Below are 15,400 nucleotides of genomic sequence, written 5' to 3' on the forward strand. Positions count from 1 at the left end.
GGTTGACCTGATCAAGATTTACTTTCACATTTTTGTACTTCTAGAATTAAGGTTGATACAGAGGAAAGACAGAAAAGTAAGAGATGGCACACAAAGATAGCTTGGTGCTTCAACAAATGAGTGTTCTTGCTTTTCACCTCTTCTAGTGAGAGCTGATGTGAGTCACAGCTAAACCAGGTTAGGAGGTCTACGTTTAACTCTTCATCTATCTGCTGATGACTTTCTGGGTCAAAGTGGGATGCTGCAAAGAAGCAGTTCAATTTGTCCCTTCCCAAGGAGTTTCTGCCCACACAGCATATTGGCTGCAGCCAACCAGGGAGCAAGGTGAGAAACTTGATGTGACACCTCCACCTTCCTGGAGGTAGCATCACTGGAGAGAAAGCAGGAGTTGGTTTACTGACATTTACAGCACACAAAAAATACGCTGCAACATGTAACCTGAGGGCTGAAATAAAAGGGTATTATCAGCACACCTAGACGTTGTGGTTGTGTGTCCCCACTCCCTTCCTCTTGCACCAGAACATGGGACTGGTCAGTTCTCTGTCACCTCCCCTCTGGGCAGCCTTTTGAGCCAGATGATCAGGGCACCACGGCCAGACAGACCTCCCCATCCTAACGAGGCACCATGCAATTTCATTGCCCCTGCAATGTCAAACTGCAGCCTGCTCTCATCCATCCTTTTCCTCTCAGGACTGCCCAGCCCCTCCCTTACCACCACTGCTGGAACAAGCTTCCTAAGGTGAATTTACCATATTAAATTTGTCTGTGTTATCTGCACTGCCCTGGTGCCGGTTCAGGCAAGAATGATGGATATGGTCCCAGCCCGACAGAAATTAGGGAAGTTCACACTCTGTTTTAATAGCAAGTGCAGTGATTTGACATTGAATAATGGAGCTGGTCAGGTTCTATTAGTGGCAGATTAGACCATAATTCAATCTCCCACCTTGCTGTTTTAAGCCTTTCTCACAGACTGTATTAAACCTGCCCCAAGCCTGAAGAGGCAGAATGGAAATGCTCTGTGGTACGTGCAGATGAATTACATCTCATAGGGATGAGAAAACACAGCTGCATTTAGACTCCATGGTACCATGATGACAGCAGCTCTGGCCAAACCTGGGATATCTCAAATTAGCACTGCTCAAAGTCACTCATCTGAGATGCAGTGGGGCCAGAAAAACTTCACAATGCACATCATTCTGTGGGGCTGCACCTGCTGTCAAGGGTGGACAGGCCCATACAGTGGCACGTTGGTCTGGAAGGAGTGGGAACATAGCATGGAGAAGGGACATACACAGCTAGAGAGGGCAAATCAGAGAGGATGCAGAGGATCCATCCCTGGGAGAGTACCAAGGGCAGGATAGGCACAACAGAAAGATGAGCACACCTGGTTACAAGGTGACATGTAGGGTTCCATGCTGAGGGTCATCAGCAAAGGACAGTATCTCTGTAGACACCTGAGTTCATTAATTCTGCAAGACATGAGAGGCACAAAGCTCCACTGTGTCCAGCAGTGGGCAGCCAGGCAGATGTTTCTGAGGAGCAGATGAACACTACAACACCTGCTTGCAACTCAGTATGATGTCATTCCCCTGTAGATGTCTTTCCACAGCTCTCACTTACCTCATTCCTACAGTGTTCTGCTCACAGAGTGTTTCCATCACCCTGATAAGCCCAGCAGCTCCAAGCCTGTTCTTCAGAGCTGCTTTCAGTGTTTTCTCACCCTGCCTTACTGAATCGGTGTGTGATTGGATAGCTGACACGGTGCTATGTTTTCTGATTGAGAGAGAACACTGAATTACTTTAGCAAGCATTTATTGAGCACCTAAGACACAGGAAACATAAGAGACAGCAACGCTCTGGAGATTAAATTCTCCATTAGAGATATCTCAGTAGTTAAGCCAGTAAGTACATTCTCACCAGTGCAGCAAGCTGAGCGAGCAAGCAAGAGTTCTTTGCAAAGAAAAAGGAGCCCTTGATGAAGCCATGAACATCACCACCCTGCCTGCCCTCAATGCAGAAAGCTCCCACTCACCAAGCCTTTCCCATAGTCCCATGGGGCTCTGACTGACCCCAGGGATGGAGCAACTTTTGGTCAATCCAGCAGGGCTTGACCACTGGAGAAAACAGAGCATGGGCTGGCACTTGGGGGCAAACACAGCCACAGGAGCCCAAAGGAGATGTTTTGCTTCTTTGCTGCTTTTGTGACACTCACATCTCTGGCCTCCTCACTGCCTGCAGGAGCATCCATGGGAAACACCTTTGAAATTCATCTGCTTGTGGACATCAGGGAAAACTGGAACCACTGTGTACCCACTATGTTGCTACAGGAAAACACAGATATTGGAAAGTGGTAGCATGGATAGATACAGAAAAGCAGTCAGTGGAATTTCTTTTCAGTGAAAGAAAATTCCTGATCTTTTAGCCTATTAAACTCAGGTGTTATAAACATATATAACAGATGTAAATAAAATCTTCCAGCTCTTGCACTGCAGCAGCCCAGATTCCCACTTGCCACCTGGATAAGGTGGTCTATGACCAGCAACTCACCCAGAAACTGGTGACTCTGGCAAAGAGGGTAAAGTCTGTTGGCTCTGAACCATCTCAGGTAGCTCCTGGGGAAGCCAGGACTGGCAGGTAACTCCAGAAGTCACCCACCAAGCTTTTAGTACCTTCTGGATGGGAGGAGGACATGCAAGAGAGCTGTCTTTGCACAGGATTTCTCCTTTCCAGGTATCTGAAGCTCCCTTTTAGTGCCTACAGCACTGGTTATTGTGGCAAGTCATTTTCAGGCTGCAAGGATCAGGTATGTCTTGCTGCTTCCTATCCAGGGCTCCTACACGTCTCCAGGAAGAACCCATCAAGACAGAAGCCAGAGATGTTGCTCCAGGACACAGAAATTGAGCTCTGCCTCTGGAGCCCAGGCAAGCCTCCTCCTTCCTCTGTGACCCTAATCTGCTGCCACAGGCAGTACCTTATGGAGCACTTAAACACTTATACAAGGGCTGTCTCTTACAACTAATCTGGGAAAGGTTCCCTGAGAATCCTCATGCCACAGCTCATCAGCTCCTGCTTCCTCACTGCACCACCGACCCCAGAGTCTTCTCAGCACACTGGACACATGGATGGCACTTCATTGCAGTTCCTCACTCAATACCAATAGCAACACCAAAGGCTTCTAAGGGCAAGAGCTACACGTGATCAAGTGAATGTCATCAGAACAGATCATTCCCTCTGAAAAAAGTCAGCCCAGAATATCTCTGTTAGGTGTATTGCTTCCAGCTGAGCTCCCTCTCCCAGCAGAATTTCACACTGAAATGTGTGAACGGCTATAGGAACCAGTCCAGTATGAGGAGGTGGAATTTCATTTTATTCTACAACCACATCCACAAATCCATAGCCAAAAGCCTTTGTGGGGACAATCAACAAAGCTCTGCGTCAATGGCCAAGGAGCTACCACAGACCTGGCCACCCCAAGACACACATCGCATGTGTCCTGCTCTAGTTTTACATATAGAAGTGATGGGACTTCATGCTCCTGACACCACTGCTCGTTGCTCCCTGAATGCTCTTCTGAAGTCCTCCCACCTCCGAGATGCAGTTATGGGATCCCTGAGCCAGCTGGGTATCACAGCACTCATTCTGCAAAGGTGGTTCTCATGTGCTGTGCACCAAATTAACTAAATTAAGCTCCGAGGTGGCACAAACCGTGTAACCACACTTGTAAATAACAGCATGCTGAGGCAGAAGCCGGAATTACATCCCTCCAGACAGCCATTTGGTAAGGGAGAGAACAGCATGCACCTGCTGTAATGCCATGCATTAAAAAGCACTTACACTGCAACAACCAGCATTAGAATAGCACATAAACATGGCTGTCATGATCTCAATGGGACTCTGGAGTCCAAAGGGGAACTCAGGCAGCATCCCGGAGCCTGCAGAGGTGGAGATGGGAAAAAGAACTCTCTCATGTATTACACTGATACATCCACATCATACAGAGTATTGCTGACGTCCCCATACACTTACACTGAAACACAGGTAGCTATGCAGCAACAAGGGAATCAGCTAGCATCTCAGCAGCCCCTGGGAGATCAGACCTTGGGCAAAAGGGCACTCCTCCAGCTTTCTCCTAACAGGAACAGCCTGAGTGGCACAAACCCAGCTGAAAGCTGAGCAGTTCCCAAAGCCCAGCAAGAGGATACAGTTTGCATCATGCTTCTGTGGCTCTTTTGGCAGCATCTCCAGCCCTGACCTCTCCAGTAGATGCTGGTTTCTTGAAGACCTGGAAAGACATGAAGACATAAAGAACACATTCTCATTGCCAGGCATAAGTCTATCAAAAGGCTGATACCAAGGACATCAGTGAAGACACCAAGGAAAAGTTAAACACTTGCAGCTGCATCTTCAGGGAGGCCAACACTGAGAGCAAGTATAACACCCTTACCAAGGGGCTTTCCATTTCTGCTGCTACTTCCCCAGTATTGCAATGAATACTAGGATGCTGTCATATAACATCTGCTAGCAGGACATCTTCATTATAGCTGGGAAAGAGTGGGGAAATGGAGTCTAAGCTTCCTGCTGCTGCTTTCTTCGAGACTCTGTAGAGCATGGAAGTATGCTGCAAAGAGAAAGGAAAACAAGTACTGGTGGGAAACAGTCCAGAATGTTGGATTTTGGAGGAATGGGCTGGAAAATAATAAAATAAAAATCAGAAGCAAGCTTTAAGTGATAACCTTTCATTTGCCTACTGCACAACTGTGCCCTCCCACTTCTTCTTACTTGTGGATTAGGTTTGTGTGAGTATCAGCTTCTAGTTCATTCAGCAGATGTTGCTGACTACAGGCAAATGTGGTCCCTGTGGCTTCTTCCCCTTCAAAGGAGAAGTCCTTCTGAGCAAGAGCAGAGGGCAGCCCCAGCTCACCCCTGCATAAGGAGCAGGCATGCTGGCATCCTTTTAGATGGATAGGAATTCACAGAAGTTAAGGTTTTTAATTAAAATCCAAGTTTAGTCTATAAAAGCTGGGCTTTTCCTCCTGAAAACGTTCATGCTTGCCTATGAAATTTTGCAACTGGGAGCAGCAAACACATGAGTTCAAGGACAGTCTGGTGGACAGCAAGAAAGTGATGATCTCGTGAGCTCTAAATCTACATGGCCTTTTGGAGTTTGATGTGACATTAAATAAGCTTGCAACCTCATGAGGAACAAGCCAGGAATTTAAACCAGCTCTGCCTTTTCTTGCCTGTCTATAAGGTTAATTGTCATGATATTCATTAATGACAAGCTTAGAGGCAGTCCTAAATATTCCTGGCTTGAGGATCAGCACGGCCCTAGTAAGTACTAGATACTGCACTAAAGCTGGAGCAAGGAAAAGGCTGTGTGTCCCACCAGCAGCCACCACATTCATTTTCAGAAGACCTTGGAAACAAAGAAAATAAGTGACAATCTACTGTAATGCTATAATGTGATGGAAAACACAGCAATAACAGCAGTGTAGCAGAGTCTCAGGCTGCAGCAAGCAAGGATAAGCCCAAGTGTAGCAGCCATGGATGCAGAAACAAAGGAAAGAGCTGCTTACCTTCAGAAGGCCTCAGGTAAGCAGAGAAATCCAGTGATATGCCCCCATCTCCACTGCCAACCTTTAAATGAGGTCTGGGAAGGGGTGCATCCTGGCTCCACCCTTCCAGTCACTCAGGTACATTGCATGCACCTGAGCTCCCCTGGGTTGGCCCTGCCTTCCACCAGGTGCTCAATCACTGCTTCAGGCCATGACTTAGCATTTCTGCTACATCTACGAACCTGAATAACAAATATCAGGACATATGCACACAAGTATCCTTTAAGCATGCTGGCATTGCAAGAGGAACTCAGCTACCCAGAGCAGACTTGTACCCACGTCCCAGGCTGTCCAGGTATCTCTCTGCAACACAACTATTCCATCTATAAAATGGGAACGTTAATGCTACCTCCACCACTCAATGATCTGAGATATGCAAGTGGAATAATAATAAATGTCGATGGAAATGAAGCACTTAGTGCCCAAGGCCGGTCCGATGTTGTCGCCAAGTCCAAAAATCACCAAAAGATTGAAGGTTTGACGATATCAAAAGGTTGCTGGGAAATGATCCCTTCCTCTACATCCAGGCTTGTTTCTCAAGAGATTGCTTTCCCTGGCGGCAGAGACAATATTTCATTGAGTGGGGATGCCTGGAGTGAGTTCTCCTGGGACTCGGATTGAGAAAAAATATCATATTCTGTGCACTGAAGCATTTTATGTCTGAGCTTCAGTGAAAGTCAATATGAACGCAGAGACACGAGTACTCAAAGTGCACCAACGAGGTACAGCCAGCTGTGCCTGTGGTGCTCCATTGAGGTGATGTGTACAGATGTGAACTAACCCAAAGCCCTCAGTGCCCAATATCATGCGGCAACCAGTGCTGGGGAGGGCTCTGATTTTAAACTCATTTACTCTAATTTGGAAACAATGGTATCGATCCTTATTCTCACTGTTGTAAAATAAAAATAATGCTTTAAAAAGTGTTGATGATATTGAGGTAGCCTGTGAATTACATTGGTCATTCAGAAGTAGACATCATCGTCTAAACTGCAGTGTCTTTCCTGTGCCAATTAGTCTCCCATACTGAAACACAGCAAGGAAAGCCTCTCTCCAACAAACATTCGAGCCAACCGTCTTTACAGCTAAAAATATTAATCCTTTGCTTGAGCCATACTCCCTTTTCTCCTGATAGCACATCCTCTGAGGAGCTTTGTGTCCTGCCTCAGTTGAAATTGCCTACAGGGAATAATTACCTAACGTCATCAAGCAAGCCTTGCATAGTCAGACGGCAGGGAGGATTCGCAGCACCAAACCCGAAGCCTCAAAGAGCAGTGCAATTATACTCTTTACTGGTGCAGTTCCAGGAGTATCCAGACAAACCACGGGCAAGCACAGAGTAATTTTATCCTGATATGCCTGTCTAAACAGCAGATAGCTCCTCGGTAGTGTTCTCCCTCACTTGTTAATTTAACGCTTGATATATAGGAAAAATTAGAATTAAAACATACCCAGCTGCTTCCTCCATTCCTGATTCCATTTAGAAATATCTCACATCTCTCCACAAAATGAGCTTAACTGCTTGAGACACTTGAGAGCCTGGATTTTATTTTTTGATTAGTCTGTGTGATTTAGGATCCTAAACCCTTCAGGAAGGTCAGGTTTGCACAGCTCTAACAGCAGCACCCACTGCATCCAAATCCCAGTCCCAGGGTGGGAAGGGACATGGGTCCCTGCCACTTTGGGTCATGAAAGACCACTTTGGCTCATGAAAGACCATAGGGATGTGGGTCTTGATGAACTTAGTCTTCTTCCTCCTTCCCAGAGGAAGCACTGCTGGCTTTGTGAAGGTCAAAGGGAAATAAAGATGCTCCAAGGTAGCCAGAGGAATGAGCACCCAGACAGCCAGGCCAAGAACAGGAGTAAGGAGAAGTGCAATGACTTGGGACATGCATCAGTTCTCACTGTGGGGCTGAGATCTGAGAACAGAGTCCCAGAACACCTCCCACAGCCCTGGGAGAGCAAAGGACCTTGCTAGGAGGAGCGCTCACCATCCTGCAGCCCTCGTGCATAGGTGAAGCAAATTTCTTTTCCTTTCTGCAATAGCTGAAGACAGAGACAATTGGTTATCTGTGCCAAGAAACGAGGATTCTCTTTCGTGCTGGGAAAAGGGAGCAAGTTATGGGCAATAGAGGAGATGGGAGGCAGCCAGGCAGAAAACATGGGGCTCCTTTGTCCTGGGAAAGGGACTAGGATGTATGCAACTGGAAAACCTACCTGCAGGAGAGCTGGGTGAAGGGGCAAAGGGAAAATGGGAAGAAGCAGTTTGGCAACAAACAGAACCCTTGGGCATGAGGACAGGTATAAAGCAGAAGAGGGCCCATGAAAGGCAGCAAGGCAAGACTGACTTTCAAGAACAAATAGCTAGAGCCAGATTTAACAGCCAACTCTAGGGACTGGAGGCAGGCACATGAAGTGTGCTGCTCCTCCAGCCATGGGTGCAACGAGGAAAGTAAACCAGCCACTCGCTTCGCATGTTGAGAGCTGTTCCTCCTCTTCTCCAAGGCTCTCCAAGCAGCGGCGTGCACACGTGATGGCATGGAGAAGATGCCTGAAGAGGCAAAGGCAGATCCGAGGCTCTATTGCATGCATCTCGCAAGAGGAGAAAGCAAGGACTACACTGGACCCTCATTAATCCAAATAGCTGGAGTCCGTGGACCATGTGAGCGAGTGAAGCTTGCACGTCTGCAACACAGCAGTGATGCTCATGAGCCCATACCCTTCAGAGGCACTTCTGAGTTTTCTTATTAAAAAATGAATTCTTGGGCTGGAGACAAAACAAAAGAAGCACTCAGTATAAAGCGTTACGCAGCAGCCACAGAAGTAGCCAGAGGTCATTGTTAGTTAACTGCGCTGTCAGAGCACTGAATTCTGGCATACTTATGTCCCTCTCCATTGCTTTGTTTCTTTCTATGGCTTACTAAATGAATGGAGATATTTCAGCTTGGAGAGCACGTAGCAGAGATGGTGGGTGAGGAGTGAAATCCAGGCCTTTGAAATCCAACAGAACTACAGCGAGAAAATGTTCTGTCAGCACCTGTTGAGAGGGAAAAGAGACAAAAAAAAAAGAAGGGAATGTGAAGAGAGAAGAGGAGGGGAGACAGTAGGACAGTTCTGGGTATAATACAGATGAGTTGGATGCAGAAAGTCGGTCTGTGGACAGAGGTCTGCTGCCCATCCTGACCCAGGCACAGGGTAGGCAGAATGAGGTAGGCAGATGTGGAGATCTGGCTGTTTCTCCAGGAGAGCAGGCAAGTGAAAGCTATGCAGGAAAATGTCACTTGGTTCCGCCAAACAAGTGATGGAGACAGCAGGAAAGGCAATATTCTGGGAGAGGTGTCATTGGACAATGATTAGATGACTCTTTGCTGTAAAAAGTTTGCATTTCAAAAAGGAAGGACCAGTGATAAATCCAGGTTGGGAAGACAAAAAGTAATGCTGGGACAGGTATGTAATAGGGTAGGTAAACCTGCTGTGTCAACATCACTCTCAAGTGACCAGCAAAAGAAGGACTGTACCAAGGACTGGCAAAGTGATGTCTGCAAACCTTGGAACATTCTCTGAGTATCTCCAGGATGAACCCACAGTGGCCACTTCCCCCAGGAACAGCTTCATTTACCATGAAAACATGTCTTACAGACCATAAAACCCAACATTGCCTCACTGGGAGTAAAACACCTGAGTAGAAATTCATACATTTGCCTGAGTCAAAGTCCAAGCTGAAAACAAGCGAGTGCTCCAAGCCCATCTCCGGGAGCAGCTGTACCCAAATCTTCCAGCAGATCCCAATGTAACCCCTGAACAGACACATCACTGGGGCGGGGGGCTCTCCATCCCCACCTCCAGCCCCTCTCTGGTCCCTTGGAAGGACCTCAATGAGCCCAAGGTCTCACCGACTCTGTTCCCATTCATACTGGCACTAAGGAGCCTCTAGGCTCCCAAAAACCTGATACCACCACAAAACCAGGCTCAGAGAAATCAAGTCCCAAAGCAAAGCAAAGAAGTTTGCAAAAAAAAAAAAACCTCTCTACTGACAGATACACCTACCTCTTGCCACACAATGAGAAAAAAACAGACTCCAGTTTAAAAAAAAAAAGAGACCTTCAAACCATCTCACCTTCAATAGCTAAACACAGCCATAGGTCCAACCTGCGCGTGGTTTCCCACAAGCTCTCCTTGCAACACTACACCTTCATCTTTCTCAGCTCTTTCTTGGAGTTCAAACCAGCATTCCCAACGAATATCTATACTTTCTTTAGAAATAAGTCAGTCTTTTTCTTTTTTTTTTTCTTTTTTTTTTTTCTCTTTTGCTATCTTACGGAATCCAGCAGGTTTTGCTGCTATGAATATGTAACGTGTGTTGCTATTTCTAAGTAATGAAGGTAAGTGAATAGGAACTTGTGTTACGCTATCAGGACAGGGATGATTAATTTGCAGTTAACATCCGTTCACTTCATTATCCCTTCATCGAAGCTTGACAAATGTGAAAACAATAATGAAAAATAGAAATTAATAGGAGTATTAGCACTGAATGCAGCCTGCTACAGATTTAATCCTCACAAAAGAGCTCACAGATGTGTTGGATCTCCTCTCTTTGTAACGACCTTTTATCCACCTTCCTGCCCTTGGGCATAAGTCTATTTAAATTTAAAGAGATCCATTTATATACACATGTGTTCATCTGTGTGCACATCTATACATATGCATAGGTATGCGTAGAGCAAAAGGTTTTCTCATCAGTTATCAATTAGGGATGGGAAAACCACTGTGACTAAGACAAAGCACATGCAGAGCTTGACCTTTGGGATGGCTTCTCTGCAGGCAGCAGCTGCTCCCCATGTGCCAGCAAAGGAGGTGACCCATGGGGTCCTGTCCCAGCATAGCCCCGTTGGCTCTATGCATGATGTTAGGCATGGAGAAGAGAGAAGGGCATTGACACTGATGAGCACCTAACCACTGCCCTGCCCAAGGAAGGAATCACTGGAGCACCTCCATTCCTGTGCTTTTATTCCTCATTGGTGCTCCTGCACTGTTGGGATGTCACGCTGTACTGCACGTCCTTTTTTGTACTTTTTTAATCCATGCTAAACAGAGAGGCTGCATTTGAGTGGAAAGAGGCTGGCGCCCCAAGTAGACATGTCCTCCAGCTCTCCTATTTGCACATATGGGCTCGAGGTACGGTGCCAAGAGGTGCTTACAAAATTGAGTTAAAGAAAACTATTTATGCCAAACCTCCATAGTACCTCTACACTGCAGCAATGGAATAAAAATCCATAGTGGGGAGCTGTCCAGATGCTTGCATATCCTTAAGACAAAACTGAGGACCTGCAAGGAAATAGGAATTTTCAGTCATCGCTGCACTCCTCAGTAAAATTCTCTTGGAATAAGAAATACTATTAAAAGAGTTACTCATCTATCCTTCAAGGTGACCTATGAACGAAGAAAAATTGTTTTGTGCCCTTATTTTTGGCTTAGCTACAAAAGCTCAAAAAGTTGGCAGGGATTTGAAGCAACACAGTGTTGGTTTTTTTTGGTTTTTTTTTTTTCCCTCTATTTTTTGTAAAAATAAATTCTTCTAGAAATTCAGTTCTTGTCTTTCCTGGAACTCTATAGCCCAAGGGAGAACTAGCAAAATCACCCCATCACAGAGGAGTGGCACATCCAAGAGAAGGACAGGAGGTCGCACCATCGCCTGGTTTGCCTCCAAAGGAAGGGAATCCCACAAGAGTTTTAATTCTAGATAGAAAAGTATTTGTTTGGCTGTTTGACTTACTGTGGGTGAGTCTCTGATAAAGATCTGTTCCCATTCTCTCACTGCCTGGTGGGGGAGTTTCCGTGTGAGTAGGGTTGGATGAAGAAGAAGAAGCGAAGGGAAACCTGTGTCCGTGTCATCCAGCTAATGGCTCACAGGGAGGGAAGGAGGCAAACTTCAAAAACTCCTGCATGGAAATGTGGAGAAATTATGTGTGATTAAATACCAACTCTAAATCAGAGGTCTCCTATCTTAGTGGGAAAAAAGAAATTAAGAAATGAAGACCTTATTTGATTTTGGAACTACAGCTGAAAGATGGAATAGGAAAAAACACTGGGGAGTGGTGCTGGGGCAAGTAGTGCTTCTCCAGTAGCCCACCATGCAGAGGACATCACTGATGGGAACCAGAAGGCCCAGCTCAGCCCATGACAATGCAGGGGTCCCACCAGTGCCAGCGATGGACACTTGGCCACCCAGGTGGCCCAGGGACAGCAGCCCTCCTGTGCTGCCTCCCATCCCGAACGTGCTGGCACTTATTTCTCATTTATGCAATGATTTCAAGCTGAAAGACCTGAAAGCATGTGAGCCTTCCAAGACCTGATCCTGCTGTTCCAGGAGGCCTGAGAACATTCACTATTCCCCTTCACATGCAGGGGCTGGGCTGATGGCACATGCAAAGCTCACCGGAGCCAGTCTCCGTAAGAGAGTACAGTCACTGGGGCAGCCCCAAAACCCCCTTACATTGCCCTCAAGCTGGTTTCCCCTACATACACACTGCCATGACACAACAGCTTTCTCCCTGCTTCACTGGAAATGGAGGTAGCTGGTTTTCCAGAGGCCAAAACCTTGCGGGTAAGAGAGATGGGACACTTATGCTGTGGTTGTTACATTTGGATAGGGGCCGTTCAAAGGGTTGTCCACAGTCATAGGATAAAGAAGCAACAGCAGCAACACAACAAAAACAATCTGATTTAACTGTATTCCATTTTTATTCTGCTTTTTTTTTTTTTTAATATTGCTGCTGGGAGGATGTGTCCATCTTACTCCAAAACCCCTCACTAATAATTTCCATGCCAATTTGGTGACATTTCCACAAATCCCAACTTTTCCTGCTGGAAGTGGCTTGCTGCTGGGCTGAAGCTCCAGATGGGCAGCAGCAGCAAAAGGGAAGACCTCAGCACCTTCAGGGAAATTGTTCATGGGGTGAGGAAGAGAGGTTTGGGGGAGCTCTGAACAGAGCATGCTATTTCCCATTTAACCCCTGTCTCTGCAATTTACTGTGTGGTTCTGCACCATTTTACAGGGACATCATTTATTAAGGCAAAATAAAAAGTCTTTTACTTACCGACCCCAGCAAGCGATGCCATGCAGACCCATCCTGAGCATGATGGAGCCGGGGACACTCCCAAGCAAAGAGCTTGGGAGAAACCGAACCCCATTTCAACAGCTTGGGGATTGTCACAGCATCCGCCATAAGGGAAAAACAAACGAAGCAGCACCCTGAAACGACTTGAATGGGTCATTAGACAAAACTCCAGAAGGGTGAGGTTGGAAAGGGTGTTACGAGTAGGGAGGGCATATGATTCCCAGCAGAAATGAAGCCGCAGGTCCCAGCAGGTCACTGGTGGTAACATCCTCGGGGGACCTTCTCAGTGAGAACCACCGCAGCAACAAGATCCTCCAAAACGTGCAAGTCCCAAATCAGAAGTCAAATCAGTGCTAAAGGAAAGACATTACGAGATCTAAAACAGTGCTACCCGGAGGTATTAAGACGTTGGAACTAAACCTGCCTTATTCCCACTAGCGGCTGCATTTTAAGGAAACCTTTTAAAAGGATTATCTTCAGGAACTCTCTTTCAACAGCCTTTCCTTTAAGAGTCCTTCATGGTGCTACTCTTATTAATTATGCTATGTGATATGATTATGTATTTATTCAGGTGCGGGTTCCAAACATGAAGCGGGGCTGACATCCATGGGTGCCACTTACAGCACAGAGCCCGGCGCCTCCGCCTTTGATCAGCCTGGTGTTGTTGCAGGGATACACACACAGGGCATGCTTCCGTAGGGCTGCCCATCTCAGTGCTGTTTGATCGCAGGGTGGGCGATGCATCTATACCTGGGATTGCTGGAAGAGTAGCATGGACCCCCCCCCCGAGTGCCGGCGGAGGCGCTTCTAACAGGCAGCCGTGGGAGAAATTATATGCGGATCTATATAAATATCTGGCTGAAGATAAAGGTGTGTGTTTTTATCTGCCTATGTAGGTATTTCCATATCTAGCTGCCTCTCCGTTTACGTATTCCTTTCAATAAAGAGCCAACTTCTTGTACAGCTTTTCCTGCTACATGCAGCCTACAAAGGCGAGTTATGCTGATCCCTTCGCTTCCAGCCTGTGCGAAGGTCTCTGGGAGATGACTGATGGATGGGTGGTTTAACAGCCTCCCGCTTTGGGCACGCAGCCTCATCCTCCTCGTGGCTATTCTGGTGGGTGAGGGCATGGGGAGGAAGGAGCCACTTCCAGCCAGGGCTGGCCCCATGGGGAAGGGCTCACATAGGGTAGATTTGTCGTAATACTTGCCTGTGTTATCAACTATGAGAGAGGTTTGCTCTTCGGTCCCTCTTCCTATAAAGGAAATTCTACCACAGGCCGAGCTATCACCCCAAACACAACAAAAAAAATACAACCACAGCTCTTCAATTGGGAAGGTCTGAGGGCACCAGGCTGATCCTGCCTTCCCGTAGTCCACTCTCTCTCTGTGTGCACAGAGTGCCCAGCATGTGGACACAAACACCAGCACCCTTGCTACGCTGTCAGATGTGCCTCCACACTCACACAGGAACACAGGTGGGGAATTTAGGATGATAATTTATGTTTAAATGCAAACGTTCTGCTCCGGGTCAGAGAGACACCGTCTTTGTATGTGCACAGTGTGGGCATCATATATACTGCGCATATATATATAAACAGCATACGTAGGTTGGATGTATGTTTCAATCTATGTCTGTGCACTTGGGATATATGAATGCTGTAAATATCTGTACAATATCTGTATATTTTATTTTATAGGCACGCACATAGAGGGAGAATGAGCTATTTATATAACATGAGCGTAAAGACACGGTACATACATGTTGAGCACACAAGCTCCGTGGTATATATTATATATACACAGTAGACACATATATAACATCTATACTTCATATATTATTTATAGATATATACAGACATTTTCTTCCAAACTTGAACGGTTTTTCTTTCATATTGCTAATTTCCTCAAAGTCTGCAAGGTAAACCAGGAGCTGGGGGCTGGGGGGAGAGGGGGAACTTCTCTTTCCCTACTTCAGCTGAATCTCTCATTATTTCTTTTTCTTTTTTAAGGAAACTTCATTGTATATTCCAGAAAAGTATATTGGTGGGGTAGGTTTACCAGAGGCAGAGAGAATGTGCAGGGAGAGAGAAAGTGAATTGATGGATGGATGGTTAAATGAATATAAATGAACTGATACCTTTACAGGAAAATAACATTTCTTTTCTTTTTTTTTTATTCTATAGATCAGTGGGTTTTGTATCTGTAATTCTTTCATATCAGCAAAGAGGAAATAAACTCCCATGTAAATCATTTTCCCCCCATCTGGAAGCATATTAAAAGCATGCCATTTTTTTTTTCTTTTTTTATTTCTTTTAAGCAGAGCCTTTTTTCCCCCTATTTGCTTATCGGTTCATCCACCATTACATTTTAAATGAAATTGCAAGACCCCCCTCTCCTCCCCCCAAATTCCGGGCTGATGTCGGAAAGAGGGAATCAGCCTCTCCCATGCTTTAGAATAACTGACCTAGATTCAATTACAGATAGACCCGGCGGAGAGGACGGCACCTCGCCGCCTTCTCAGGGGTCTCTTCAAAAATAAATAAATAAATAAATAAATAAATAAATAAATTAAATAATAATAAAGTTTTTTTTTAAAAAAAAAAAAATAAGGTAAAGAAATTTAAAAAGAAAAAAGAAAATTTTACCCTCCCTTAAAAAAAAAAAAAAA

The 15,400-nt window shown here is 45.9% G+C and overlaps 2 long non-coding RNA genes across 2 annotated transcripts; both read right to left on the reverse strand.

Moving 5' to 3' along the window:
• Positions 1-1,804: 1,804 nt before the first annotated feature.
• Positions 1,805-5,621, reverse strand: LOC124417083. The gene is made up of 3 exons (XR_006930845.1): positions 5,577-5,621; positions 4,445-4,618; positions 1,805-4,282 (listed from the first exon to the last, which is right to left on the reverse strand). It is a non-coding gene; the product is annotated as an uncharacterized LOC124417083 (long non-coding RNA).
• Positions 5,622-5,902: 281 nt separating this feature from the next.
• LOC107051866 lies at positions 5,903-15,295 on the reverse strand. Its single transcript, XR_003076773.2, has 3 exons — positions 12,710-15,295; positions 11,386-11,551; positions 5,903-10,937 (listed from the first exon to the last, which is right to left on the reverse strand). It is a non-coding gene; the product is annotated as an uncharacterized LOC107051866 (long non-coding RNA).
• Between the last annotated feature and the right edge of the window lie 105 nt (positions 15,296-15,400).

Source organism: Gallus gallus, chromosome 9 (genome assembly GCF_016699485.2).
Source record: "Gallus gallus isolate bGalGal1 chromosome 9, bGalGal1.mat.broiler.GRCg7b, whole genome shotgun sequence".
NCBI lineage: Eukaryota > Metazoa > Chordata > Aves > Galliformes > Phasianidae > Gallus > Gallus gallus.